Source organism: Anas platyrhynchos, chromosome 4 (genome assembly GCF_047663525.1).
Source record: "Anas platyrhynchos isolate ZD024472 breed Pekin duck chromosome 4, IASCAAS_PekinDuck_T2T, whole genome shotgun sequence".
Classification (NCBI taxonomy): Eukaryota; Metazoa; Chordata; class Aves; order Anseriformes; family Anatidae; genus Anas; species Anas platyrhynchos.
In genome coordinates, this window is record NC_092590.1 from 29,263,591 (window position 1) to 29,275,622 (window position 12,032).

At 40.8% G+C, this 12,032-nt stretch overlaps 1 long non-coding RNA gene across 2 annotated transcripts in view; it reads right to left on the reverse strand.

The window, feature by feature from the left end:
- The window catches only part of LOC119716947 (uncharacterized), a 103,815-nt gene that overhangs the window by 46,734 nt on the left and 45,049 nt on the right, over nucleotides 1-12,032 (reverse strand). The window lies entirely within an intron of this gene.

Genomic DNA, 12,032 nt, shown 5'->3' on the forward strand with positions numbered 1-12,032 from the left:
GGAATGGCTATTTGATGTTGCAAGGACACTATTAACAAATATGAAATCCATGATGGTTCTAAGAAAACATTAACATTTGCATTGTTACATATTTTCATGTGCCTTAAGCACTTCAGGGACATCTAACAATCTGTTCTCATAATTGGTCTATGCACACCTTTTGTTATATTGTTTTATTTATCACATCACCAAGCAGCAATTGTTTGTAAAACACTCAGCATCTGGAAAATCCTGTCCAAGTGAGTTTGTGTTCTAAAAGCACCAGGTCAGGTTTAGAAAGGAAAAGAGATCTGCAGGATATATTTACACCATTTAAAATACTTTTCTGGAATTTCACAAAACATGACTAGATTTCTGCAGCACAAGAAACCAGTGTTGGATTTGATTTCTGACATTCATTAATCTTTTTGCACTAAATGTAAGACTGTATTAATCAGACCACTTGAACGTAGTTCTCACTGTCTACTGACTTGTTTTCTTTCTGAGCAGCATTTGTTTATTGCTGACCCTCTTCTGTTGTCTGATTTGAGTATGCTTGTGATTAAACTCTACCCTTCATCATTTTTTGCAATTGTAATTTTAATTTTTTTTTAAAAGTAGAGATCAGCATTTTTGTGCAGGTTTATTGGTGTTAGGTGAGGCACAGCAGTTTACTCCTGTGCTTAAGAATTACTGTGTAATCATAAGTCTTGCAGAATGGCGCACACAGGCAGATGTTGATTGTTTTTTTAAATCAGTGCCTGTTTTACTCTAACGTACATACTGTGTCAGTTCCTCTGTTTGCAGTTACCTTTTGACAAAAGTACTGTAACATAATCAGGGTTTTCTGACCTTCAGTTTGATTCAAAGCAACTAATTCTGAAAAGTGTTGAGTGTTGAACTTTAGAAGTTCTCGTGGAGTATCTTGGCAGTATGCTGTTTTACGAGTTGGCCTCCTAAGTAAGCCATACTTCATGGGACAACTGAAGGCTTCATAGATGCAAAGGAAACACATTTTTAACCTACAATGTTTTATCTTTTAACTCTGCTCTTTGGAAAGGTAATCTAACTTTGAAAAATATATTCGGAACACATTTTTCTTCAATGGTTTCAGTTGAGTTAATGGTGATGAAAAACTTCCACAATTTGTCTACAAATGTATATCAAGAATAGTGAAGGGGGCATAAAAATAGCATACATATGGCCAGAGACATATGCTATTTTATTGTCTCAGTGTGGGACCGTGTCTGTAACTGGGGTAGCTTGATACACTGTGGTTTGTTTGTTTTTGTTTTGTTTTTTAATAATATCGGCACCCCTTCAGGCTGCTCCCCCCTTCAGCATGCTGAAGGACTCCGACAGCTTTCTCAGAGCATTTTCCAGGAAGGCAAGATACCACCAAGCACTTGGTCCCTGTGAGCTGGTGGATTGTGCTTATGCTGCTGAACACTGTGAAACATGCTCCTCCCAGACCAGGCGTTTCTTATGAAGGGAAGGTATCTGGCATGAGGAGGATAATGCTTTATGTGAATATCGACAGAGGCACCCCAAAATTAAGTGCTGCTGAGGGGTGGTATCTCAACAGAAAGATGGGGATGGGCAGAGGGGTCTCTGCTCTCTTACTGAGACCAGAGGCAGGGAAAGCTGGTGCATAGCTCAGGGCCCAGCTATTTGCAGTGCTACAACTTCACTTCCCCACAGAAGAGAACATTTTTGGGTTCGTGTCCTGCACCAGTGCCTGGAATAACCAGCTCAGGGACTTTAGAATCAACTCCTTTTTGGTGTCCATTTCTTCCATGTCTCCTCTCCTCATGTCTTAACTTCCTGCTCTTTTCTCTGTCCCTACCAGCTCTGCAGTGCTACTTCTTGGATGAGAAGTCTCAGAACAGAGCAAAGTAGTGCTTGGGACAAGTGTGCTTGCATTACAGGCACCTCTGTTACAAACCGACTTTTTGTAAGTCCCCAAATGGACTTTTTCTCCCCAGCTGCACCAGGCTCTAATGCTATGGTCTATATTTAGCTCTCTGGCTCCCAGGCCCAAACTGAGTCATTAAACTCTTTTAGTAAAGGCTGACTCATGGATCCGTGATAGCACGTGCACATCTATAAACTGGTCAGAGAAACTGAAGCTAAGATACTGATTTCTTTTACAATATCACAGTGTATGGCAGCAACCACTAAACGTGGCAGATGTAGAACACAGAAGTTACATAAGGAGAAGTTATTTCATACCCCAAGGAGAGAAGAGAATGACAATTAACAGCCAGCCTTCTATAGCATGGAGAGTATATGTAAAACCTCACTTATAATTTAAGAGAAATTTAATGAGTATCAAATCAATTTGCCACTGTACAGCCTCCTTCCATTTGGAGAACAGATTCCTGTTAATCTCTGAGCACAGCTCTCCTGTGTGGGCAAGCACTGTAGGCAAGGAACCACTGCAAGTTACCAGAAAGAGCCTCGTCTCCTTCTCCCCCCAGTTTTGAAATTATTCTCAGGGCCATTAGCTGTGTGTCAGAGGCCAAACACATGCAGCCCTGGAGCTGCGGACCTCCCACCCAAGGAGTACAAGGTGGTCTTTCTGAAATACCTTGGTCTTCTCTTGCATAGGTCTTGATTGTACCACCCAGTAAAGCACTCGTATTAACAGCTCAGGCCCAGCCATTCTCAACTGATAATTACAGATAAGTAAAATAAATGCCACTCACCTCTTTCTGCAGCCTGTTTCTGTTTCTCCCTAAAGATGAGCCCAGACAGACAGGTTATCTCCTGCATGGGTTGGGTGTCCTTTAGCACCTTCCTGCCCGAGGGACAGGACCTTGGTCAAGATTCAAAGCAAATAGCAGCCAGAAAATGAAGCTCTCTCCTAATGAGACAAGTATGGATCCCACCTGTTTATAATGCTTCGTTATCCTTCTCTCTAACACCTGCAAGAGTAAACAGCCTCAGGAAATAATTGTAAAAATAAAAATAAATTTATGATTAAAATGGATTGTTTTTTTTTTCCTCACTCAAAACATCCAGAGGTGTTTATCTTCTAAGTATATTAAATTCTAAATCATTTTAATCATTTTTTCATTTAAGCATACTCCAGTGGAGGAAAAGGAGATTCCTAAAATCAAGGAATTTTTCACCCCTGGTCCCAAAGTAAATCATCACAAAAATAAGGAAAGTACTGCCTGAGAGTCTTTCTCTCAGGATAGCCTTTACCAAGGAAGATATTTCCAGGCCTTTTTACAGCTCTGCTTAGGTGACTGCAGCTTCCTTAAGGGACTTGTGGAAGCACATTTCTCTTCTGGTGTCTTCTTGGTTAAATATTCTCTACCTGTGTAATCTCTTCTTAATGTATAAAAATAAATGTTCCACCGAAGGAGATTTATCTTGCTTCTATCCCCCAGGGCAGCACTCCATTTTGATACCTTTCTTGCATTTTGCTTTAGTGTTTGGTTTTTGTTTTGTTTGCCCTAAAATTCCTCCCTTTTTAAAATAAAGTAGAGGACCCTAATGTTTTGGTGGAGGAGGAGGTTTTGTTGTTGTTTTCGGTTGGCTGTACAGGGGCAGGATCCCTCACACCCATCTGTATAATCCAATGTTAATTATGCAGAGGGACATTTAACTACTGCTAGGTTGGTGCATGCTGAACCAATGAGTAAGCTGAGGTACTTTTGCAAATCAACATTGAGAGAACAGCTGAAGACATCTTTCCCAAGACACAGGTGAAAGAGAAGTGTAGCCAGTCATAACTGGTCTGTGAATATGTTATGTTCCTTTGGATGTTCCCTTCAAAAAAGTAACACACGATACATCCCAGCCTTAAGTAACATGTTTCTTTTTGCTTAGCCTCCCATCCTGGATGGACTAACACCCTTGCACAGTTCCTATGCCCGCACTTCAGCTACCCGCTGTGTGTATTGGTTTACCTTGTTCATCAAACAGCTTGCTAAGTTCAGGGGCCTCTCTAAATTAGGAATTTCTGAAGAGACTGCAGACAGCTTGCTGATACTATGTAAATGATAGTCATTTCAAATGCATTGATAAATGCTTTTTCACATTTTTTAAACTGAAATTCTAAATTTCTCTGTAGGCTGATAACTAAATTTTAAGAGAGTCTGTTTTTTCTGTATCCTTTTAACTAAAAACTCAGGTTCTTTGTAAGTATGCAGTAAAATGACAGTAATCTGCTGCTGAATAAAATTGCTTTTTGGAACTATGGTTTCTACATTTTGTAATCCCTGTGTAATCTCTGCTAAGCATAGAGCTCATTCTTTAATATATATGCCATAAATGAGGTGAAAGGCTCCAAATCACTGTTATTCATGTAGTCTGCATCAGACTACTAGTTATTTTATTAGAATATATAATATACTTACTGTGATGCTGTAACTCCTGTTGCAGTTATTAGAAATAGTCCCAGAGCACTAGCCAATGTTATATGATACAGAATCACTGAGAGCTATGTTCCCATTGTACTACACAATTTCAGAAAAAATAGCTCCAGAGAAAACCCCTCACTTCTCAGCATAGACAGAAACCCTTAGGAGTACACACAGGCTTTACATGTTTTTCAGAAAACAACAAGAAACTTCAGTAATAATTGGGCTCTTCCTTCTAAAACTGATCCTTCTAAAACTGATGCTGGAGCTGAAGTATCACCAAAGATGAGCTCACTGAAGCATGGGAATTCATCTCTGGTGGTAATTACCAGTCAGTTTTCAGACAGCAACTGAAGACGCTGCTCTGGGTAGCCTGCAATATTTTAACGAGGATAAAATTCTGCCATATCTTGTATATTGGCAATGTGCAGGAGATTATGAATAGTGTTAACATGATACAGTTCCCAAACTGTACAGTTCAGCGTCTCCACAATGTCTCTGAGCCTCTTCCCAGATAGAGGAGGGCACTGCAAGCATAACCAAAGGCTTTGTGCTGGGCTGGTGCAGTCAGACTCTTTTGCTAGAACTCATTTCTTTCTTTTGCCTTGATACTATGACCAAACTACCCCTCTTCATTTGCTCTAGCGCTGCCTTGTAGCTCTTCATGGGAGACTAAACACGAGTTCTTCAGCCAGGCAACTGCTGAAGAAGAGCATGCAGATACATGCTGCACTGGCACATGTGAGCTTGCTTTTGCACTGTCCCAGATAAGGACTCTCCCAGAGGCCTGCCAGCATTCAAGTGGAACCATTCTGTTCTGAAGGACGACATGTGGAAGCTAGACACCTCAACATAAACTAATAGATTCTAAATTGCTGCCTCGTACAGCCCTGCATCCTTATTCAGCTCCTTATTCTGCAATGGCAGGATCCTGGCGAGATTTAACAAAATGCAGCTTGGACTATTGCTACGTTGTAAATGAGAGTTGTATGCAATTTTTTTAACCCTTGAAAATTGAGCAATGAAGGGTTAAGAGAACACAGATTCCAGACTTAATCACAACACTTTCTTCTCACAAAGACTTAAACTGTATTCTGTATCTATTTGCAATTTGCAGAACAAACACAGGATATCCTAGAAAAATCAATATTTTCTCAATGAAGGTGGTTGTCCTCAGCTTGCCTCCAGGTAACAACATAAAAGGTTTTGAGGCCCTACCAATTAGCAGCACCGATAGCCAGTGCTTTTGATCAGGTTTGCAAAGCAGCTACACTGGGAATTCCCATTGGTAAGTGAGGTCTGTTGCCTTTGTATTGCCCTACTAGATAATGGGTTGTAAAAGGTCATTTTTATGGGAGCAGAATTGGATAACCTTTTCGGAGATTACTGGCCAACCACTGCATATTTTCTCTTTTCTCTTAAGAATTTGCTATAGGACATAACATCTACTAGAGTACTCCACACAATCAGAGAGATTTTATGCAAATACATAATCAGAAAGTGTCTTTTTTTTTCTTTCAAAAGCTATCATCAATGCAGCTACAAACACTGAGACAGAAGCTGGTAACGTTTCTGCCCACTTCAGCCTAGACCACACCACTTCATTAGAGTGCTGAGAATTTGCTGGCACTGGAGAGGCCAAAGCACGCATTCTCAAGGGACTGAAAGGAAAATGTTCCACAAATGCCAAGCTGGAACTTGGCACCGTGGTCACTCAGCAAATGAATGGCACTGTACATAATAAACAAGCAGAGAGAGGGAGCTTAAATTCTAAATACCCTCTTGAGAAAAGATAGAAAACAGTTCCTAGGAACAGTGAACAAAAGCCATCAGAAAAGTAAGACATTGATTTTTGTCATGAATGACTTATGATTATGGCTATGTGGCTGGAAAGGAATGGAGGATTCTGCAGGACAAAGCACTGCATTCTTTAATATCTTGTGTGAGATTTCACTTAACACTCATCGGATAAAGCAGTGTCACATCTGTTAGATTCGTTGGGCTCAAATGTTATACTTTACACATTAATCCAATTATCTTTCTGTTTCACTAAGTCCTTAGATGACATTAATGTGCCATCAACTAATAAATGCTCCTTTTAGTTCCACGTATATCTATACATTTCCTACTTGAATGACTTGCTTCAAAATGAAACAGATCAAACAACAATTTTGTTTCTGCATTTCCCGTATTTTTATTATGCAACACACACACATTAAAAATAAGAAAATCTATGGCACAGAGCTTAGGCTGCCAGCTGGCTACCTGACAAATGAACAGATTAAGCAAGGTAGCAGGATCTCTGATCCAGCAGATGAACATTTATTTATTTTGCCTCCTGCATAGTAACACAGCTAAGATGCTACAGCTAAGAGAATCTGCCATAATCCACTTGCACTTTGGTTCTCCACTGCATAGCACTCGGTATATTCACCAATCTGTTGAACCATCCCTTCCTCTCACTAGCTTTCATGCTCGCCATCCATTACCAAATCAAGGGTTCTTGCGCTATTAGAAAAGCTTTCAAAACCTTATTCTGTATAGAAACAGGAGTGAGCCTCCTCAGACACCAAAATTTGGCCTTGTTCTTTATCTCAGAAAGGCTTTAGTCCACATCCAGCCCCATTTTCTTAAAATAACAAAGATTAACAGAAGGTGGAAAAGATAGGCATCTTCAGTCCACCAGAGGAATCCGACTCCAAGTTTGTCTTGCTTTCTCTTGCACTTACTTGACACTTGAGAGAAAGCCAGTTGTGCAGTTAGGCCCAGATCCAGAAAAACACATAAACATGTGATTTATATATATGAACAGGACCATTGTGAAAGGTGTTGGCTCTTTCCCAATATTTGCCATCAGTCTTTTCTCTGCTGTTGCTATGTTTTTTCCCATTACTGCTTGTTTTCCTCTCTGTTGATTCCAAGACTTGTCTGTAAATTCAAAATGGGGTGCAAGCTATTTATATGATCACCCTCAGGCCTCAGAAGATAAGGTTCTCAGAAGATATGGGGCACAGCACATACATACAGCCGTGTTTGAAATAAGATGTCAGAAAATTCTCAGCACTGCTTTGCATCTCAAGCAATCTGCACAGGTCAGAACAACTACTCAGCCTGCTTGCTTGGTCAGCTTGGAGTGTTAGGAAGATCGTCTTGGTAGTTACTTAGGGAAATATCACTGCATGTCTCAGCAGAATTAGTAGATTTGTGAATTGCGATACAGTTGGGACTTTATGTATTAAATAATCTAAAACTAAACTACTTAAAAATAAACAGTGTGGATTCTATGGTATGATGAACTTTTTAATATTTGTTCATCTTTGAGCAGTGGTGCGTACTTGGAGGAAAAATCAACATGTTTCTAACAGTCTCACAAGTAAAATAAACATTTAGGGCTAGATATGAACTGAGACCTATCATTAACATAAATTCTGGCAACATTTTCATATAATCAAATCATCTCAATTATCCTACTTGAGGCTTAGGAATTTCTGTTGTAGATTCCCATGTAGTGAACCAGTCGTTTAAAAATACTGCTGTGATATTTACTCTAAAACACCAGACATGAACACTTTGCAGATGTATCTGGCACAGTGCATCTTAACAGTGAATGATCTGATCAGAAACACTGATGCTGAGGAAGCACTCTTCATCAAAAACTTCCATAAACTCTAATGGGAGTTAACAGCAGGTCTCAGGCAGGTGTTCAAAATCTTGCAGTCAAAGTTCTGATAAATCCATCACATCCAAGATAAAACACAGCAGAGAGTGTTTTCTGAGATTAAAATCAGAAAGGAAAGTTTAAAGAGCAAATTTTAAAAAAATAGTATTGAATTAGTGACTTGTAATGCATGCAACACCATCAGCCTGGTTTGCAGAGAAAGGTGTAATGGTTTTCGAGAGACTTTTTGCCTCAGCGGGACCTTAGAGGGTAAAAGACAAGTTTAAACTCATGTGTTAAAACTCATTCTAGTTGATTCTTAAATCTGCCTGTTATAGTGCTGACAACTTACCAAACGTTTCTAGGCAACAGAAAGAAAATAGCAGAAAGTAAACAGTTCAGATATGCTAATAAAGAAGAAACCGATACAGACACAAAAATAAAACGTATTCTAGTGGGAGCTCCTCACTTTTAAGCAACTCCTTTTGTTTCATGCATAACCAGGTGGAAGTACAGCGTCTCACAAAACAAGGGGCAGTGCTTGTCCGAGAGTTTTTGGTGGTGTTATTTTCACAAAGGATCCTCCTGTTTCTTCTCAACCCTTCAGCAGACAATTGCTTCCAATGTCAGTAAACCTGTGGTGACCACCACAGAGTCTCCAGAGACTTTGTAAAGCCACTGAGGCTGACTCTGAAGGCCTTCCTCCATTACACACACCTCTGTCACCTGTGGTGGGGGTTAGGTATTTCCCTACTACCGCTCCGCTCCTGTGTGGTCTCCATCCTGGGAAGCATGGAGTAGGTTTTTTGTGTCTGGTATGTGGATTTTTTTTACTGCTGAGGCAAACTAGAGGTGCTGAAATTGCAGTTCATGCCAGGCAGGAGTAGTTGCTGACTGTAGCAAACTCCTCCTGGGCCACCCAGAGCCCAAGAGCGCTCTCCATTTTTTTCTGGTTGTCAGTGAGCTCTACCATCAGCTCTAACCTGTCACCAGAAAGCTCTCCTTCCCCTCTAGGCCCCAGTAATTACACTCTTTCCACCACAATCATGCAGCTGTTCCCCTCTGGATACACTGCAGAACACAAAGCACTTGCTCCAGTGCTGCAGACGTCCCCCAGTTATGGGTCTGATGGCTCTAGGAACATGGCCCTGCTGGGTGTGGAATGCCTACGCGGAGAGCACTCTTACTACAGAACAAGGCAAAGAAAGATGCAAATAAGAGCATCTTTCTACCTACACTAAATACAAATCACAAAGGTTTCTTTCTCTCTCCTTGGTGATGCAGTTGCGGAGTTGCAGGTGCCCTGACAGAAGGTTGCCCCTTTGGGTGACTCACACGTGCAGCTGCTGAGCACCACGGAATAAATACCCTGCTGGGGACTGCTAACCTCTGTAAGCCAGCTCCTACTTAAAATGCTGCTGGGGGTCCATAAAACTTATTTTGTTTCCTCCTTATCCAGTATCAGGTGACCACTTCCACTTTGTTAAACTAAGAACTATTTCACTCTCCTGGAGTTGAAAAATATCATTTTGCTAGATGAGGAACTGAGTTCTGGGCTTGACTGGCTAATTAACAACTCCTGCTATCAACAAGGGGTAAAACTCTTCCCTTGTCCCTCCTGATGAATCAGTGCATGTTTCAGTTCAAAGCATTTCCCTCCTGAACGTTATGGGCCATAATACATTTCTAAATTTGTTTTTAAAAAGTTTTATGTGGCTAATTACTAGCTCTGTACTGCATCCATGATGATAATGTCACTGCTTTGGGCTGGCAGCTGGTTTGGGATAATCGATCCCCATCATCCGTCCTCAAGCCATCCTGTAAACTGCCTGCACTACTAATAAGCACACTGTCTTGGGATACAGGAAGGCATATTTGGGGAGGCTGGATTTAAATTTCACTTCTCAAGTTGCTTCGCTCTTGCTCAACTTAATGCATGTTGAAAATGAGTTAACCTAAAAATGCTAATTATGGAACAAAAATATCCACATATGGAGTTACTCAGGAATAGCTGTTCTTGAATAATGTCACATAAACAAGCCTAGGATGTATTTTGAAGGTTTTCTTTACCATTATGACAAATAGGGTCTTCCAACTATTTTTTTCCCTAATGCTTTTTTTTTTTTTTTTAATTTAAACAAAAATTCTGTGGCACAAAATTTAATTCAGAGAAACAGTTCAGAAAGTTCATTAGTATTTATATCTTAGAGTTCTGTCCCAAATGTCTCACAAAAGACACCCATTACAATGCAACTGGAAGCCCTGAGTAGTTTTCCACATTCCTGAGAGCAGAGAAAGCGATACAACTTAAATGGCAGCAGAGGAAGGACTGAGTCAGCACACAATGGGAACAAGATGCTGGTTGCTGATGTTAGCTCGGTGACTCAGGCACCATGGCAGGATTTCCTTCCGTCTGAAAATTCTTTAATTGGAATGGATGATGAGGCATCTGTTCCCTCGCGTTTGGACTCGACACAGCCCTCTATGGAAAGACACGACTGTTTGGGGAAACAGACAATGGAAAATCTTTTTGACAAAGTACAAAAGGCCAACAAACAGCAGAGCCAAATCCATTCCTGATGTCCCTAACTAACTTCAGTGGCACTGTGGCAGAGATTATTATAGCCTATGTGTTAGATGCTCTGCTACAACCTGCTACAAGCTAATTTCCCCAGCCTGTTTCACAGAAGCAGCTAGCAGTTAAGACATCTGCCTACAGGTTAATGTTCCACTTCTTATAGAGAAATGTTGTTAATGTTTTTCTTTAGAAGATGTTTGGTTCTTTAACCTTCCCCCTCTTTCCCTGGCAATTCAGAAAATCTGTTTGTGCAAGTAACTCACAGAATTATATTGCTGCAGTGGAAAAACAGGAGAGATGTTCTGACAGATAACTCCCAGCCTGTACTCTCCGTACCACGGCATGTGTGTGGAGAGTAGGACAGGGTAGAGAGCGGGGCAGGCATCTTAGAAAGCAGCAAGGAGCACTGAAACATTTCCAGTGTAAGTTTAGGGCCTGCTTGTCAGATACTTTTATTAAAGGAAGAAAGTTTTAACCTCCACATAGTCATACTCCAGTGACAAACTAACCACATTTAAGAAGGAAAAGCTCCATACACACATGGTACCTACATACAAACCCAGAAGAGGGGAACAGTTCTTCCGTGTGAGCTGCCGTCCATCAGCACTCTGCACTGCTGACTTGGCTAGACACCAAAGCAGCAGCCCCCAAGCTCTGCAATCACTGACCTTACATTTTGTCCACGAGCCTGAACCATTTTGAGGGGAGGTAAGATGCTGCCATTCTCTCAGGTTCTAAGCAGTCAAGAATCCACACACATACATTACGAGGCCACCCACCAGAGGCTGCAAAATCACCTCCCTGAGATGATCAGAGGTGCCTATAGTAAAGCTGCTTTGTACCTCACTGCAAGGAAAGATGCAAATTTTGCATTCTAACGAGGTCTTGCACTGAAACTTGACAATAAAAAAGGGTGGAGAGTGTCTTAAAAGGCACATTTACAGACTGATTTGCTTTATGTTACTGTTGTTCTGAAGTTAGCAATACTGTTTGGAAACAGTATTCAAGTTTGTGAGAAGTGTAGGTAGTAACATAGTGTTTCCCCAAATCTATTGGAGGCTGCTATAAGCACAAAGTATAACAGATACATGTATCATTCGGGATCTTGAAGTCATAATCCTACCAATAAAGTTTTCTGAAAACTCCTGAGAAAGTCTAATTTTAGTCATTTTTCCAGTAAAAAGAGGTTAAATAGAAAGCAAAGAATGGAAGTAGTAACAGACCATGTATATTTTCACATCACTACTATGAGAAGTGCACAGAGGGATTAGACTGCATGGGATTTCAAGCAGGAGAAGATCTTCACAATATTGTCCTCCCCAAGCTCCATTAGGAGTTAATGATGCCTCAGGCAGCATTATCTCCTGCAAATTCCTTTCTGTCACTGCTTCTTCACAACTACAGCAACATCAAGCTCTGCCCAGCCCATGCTATTAGGGAAAGG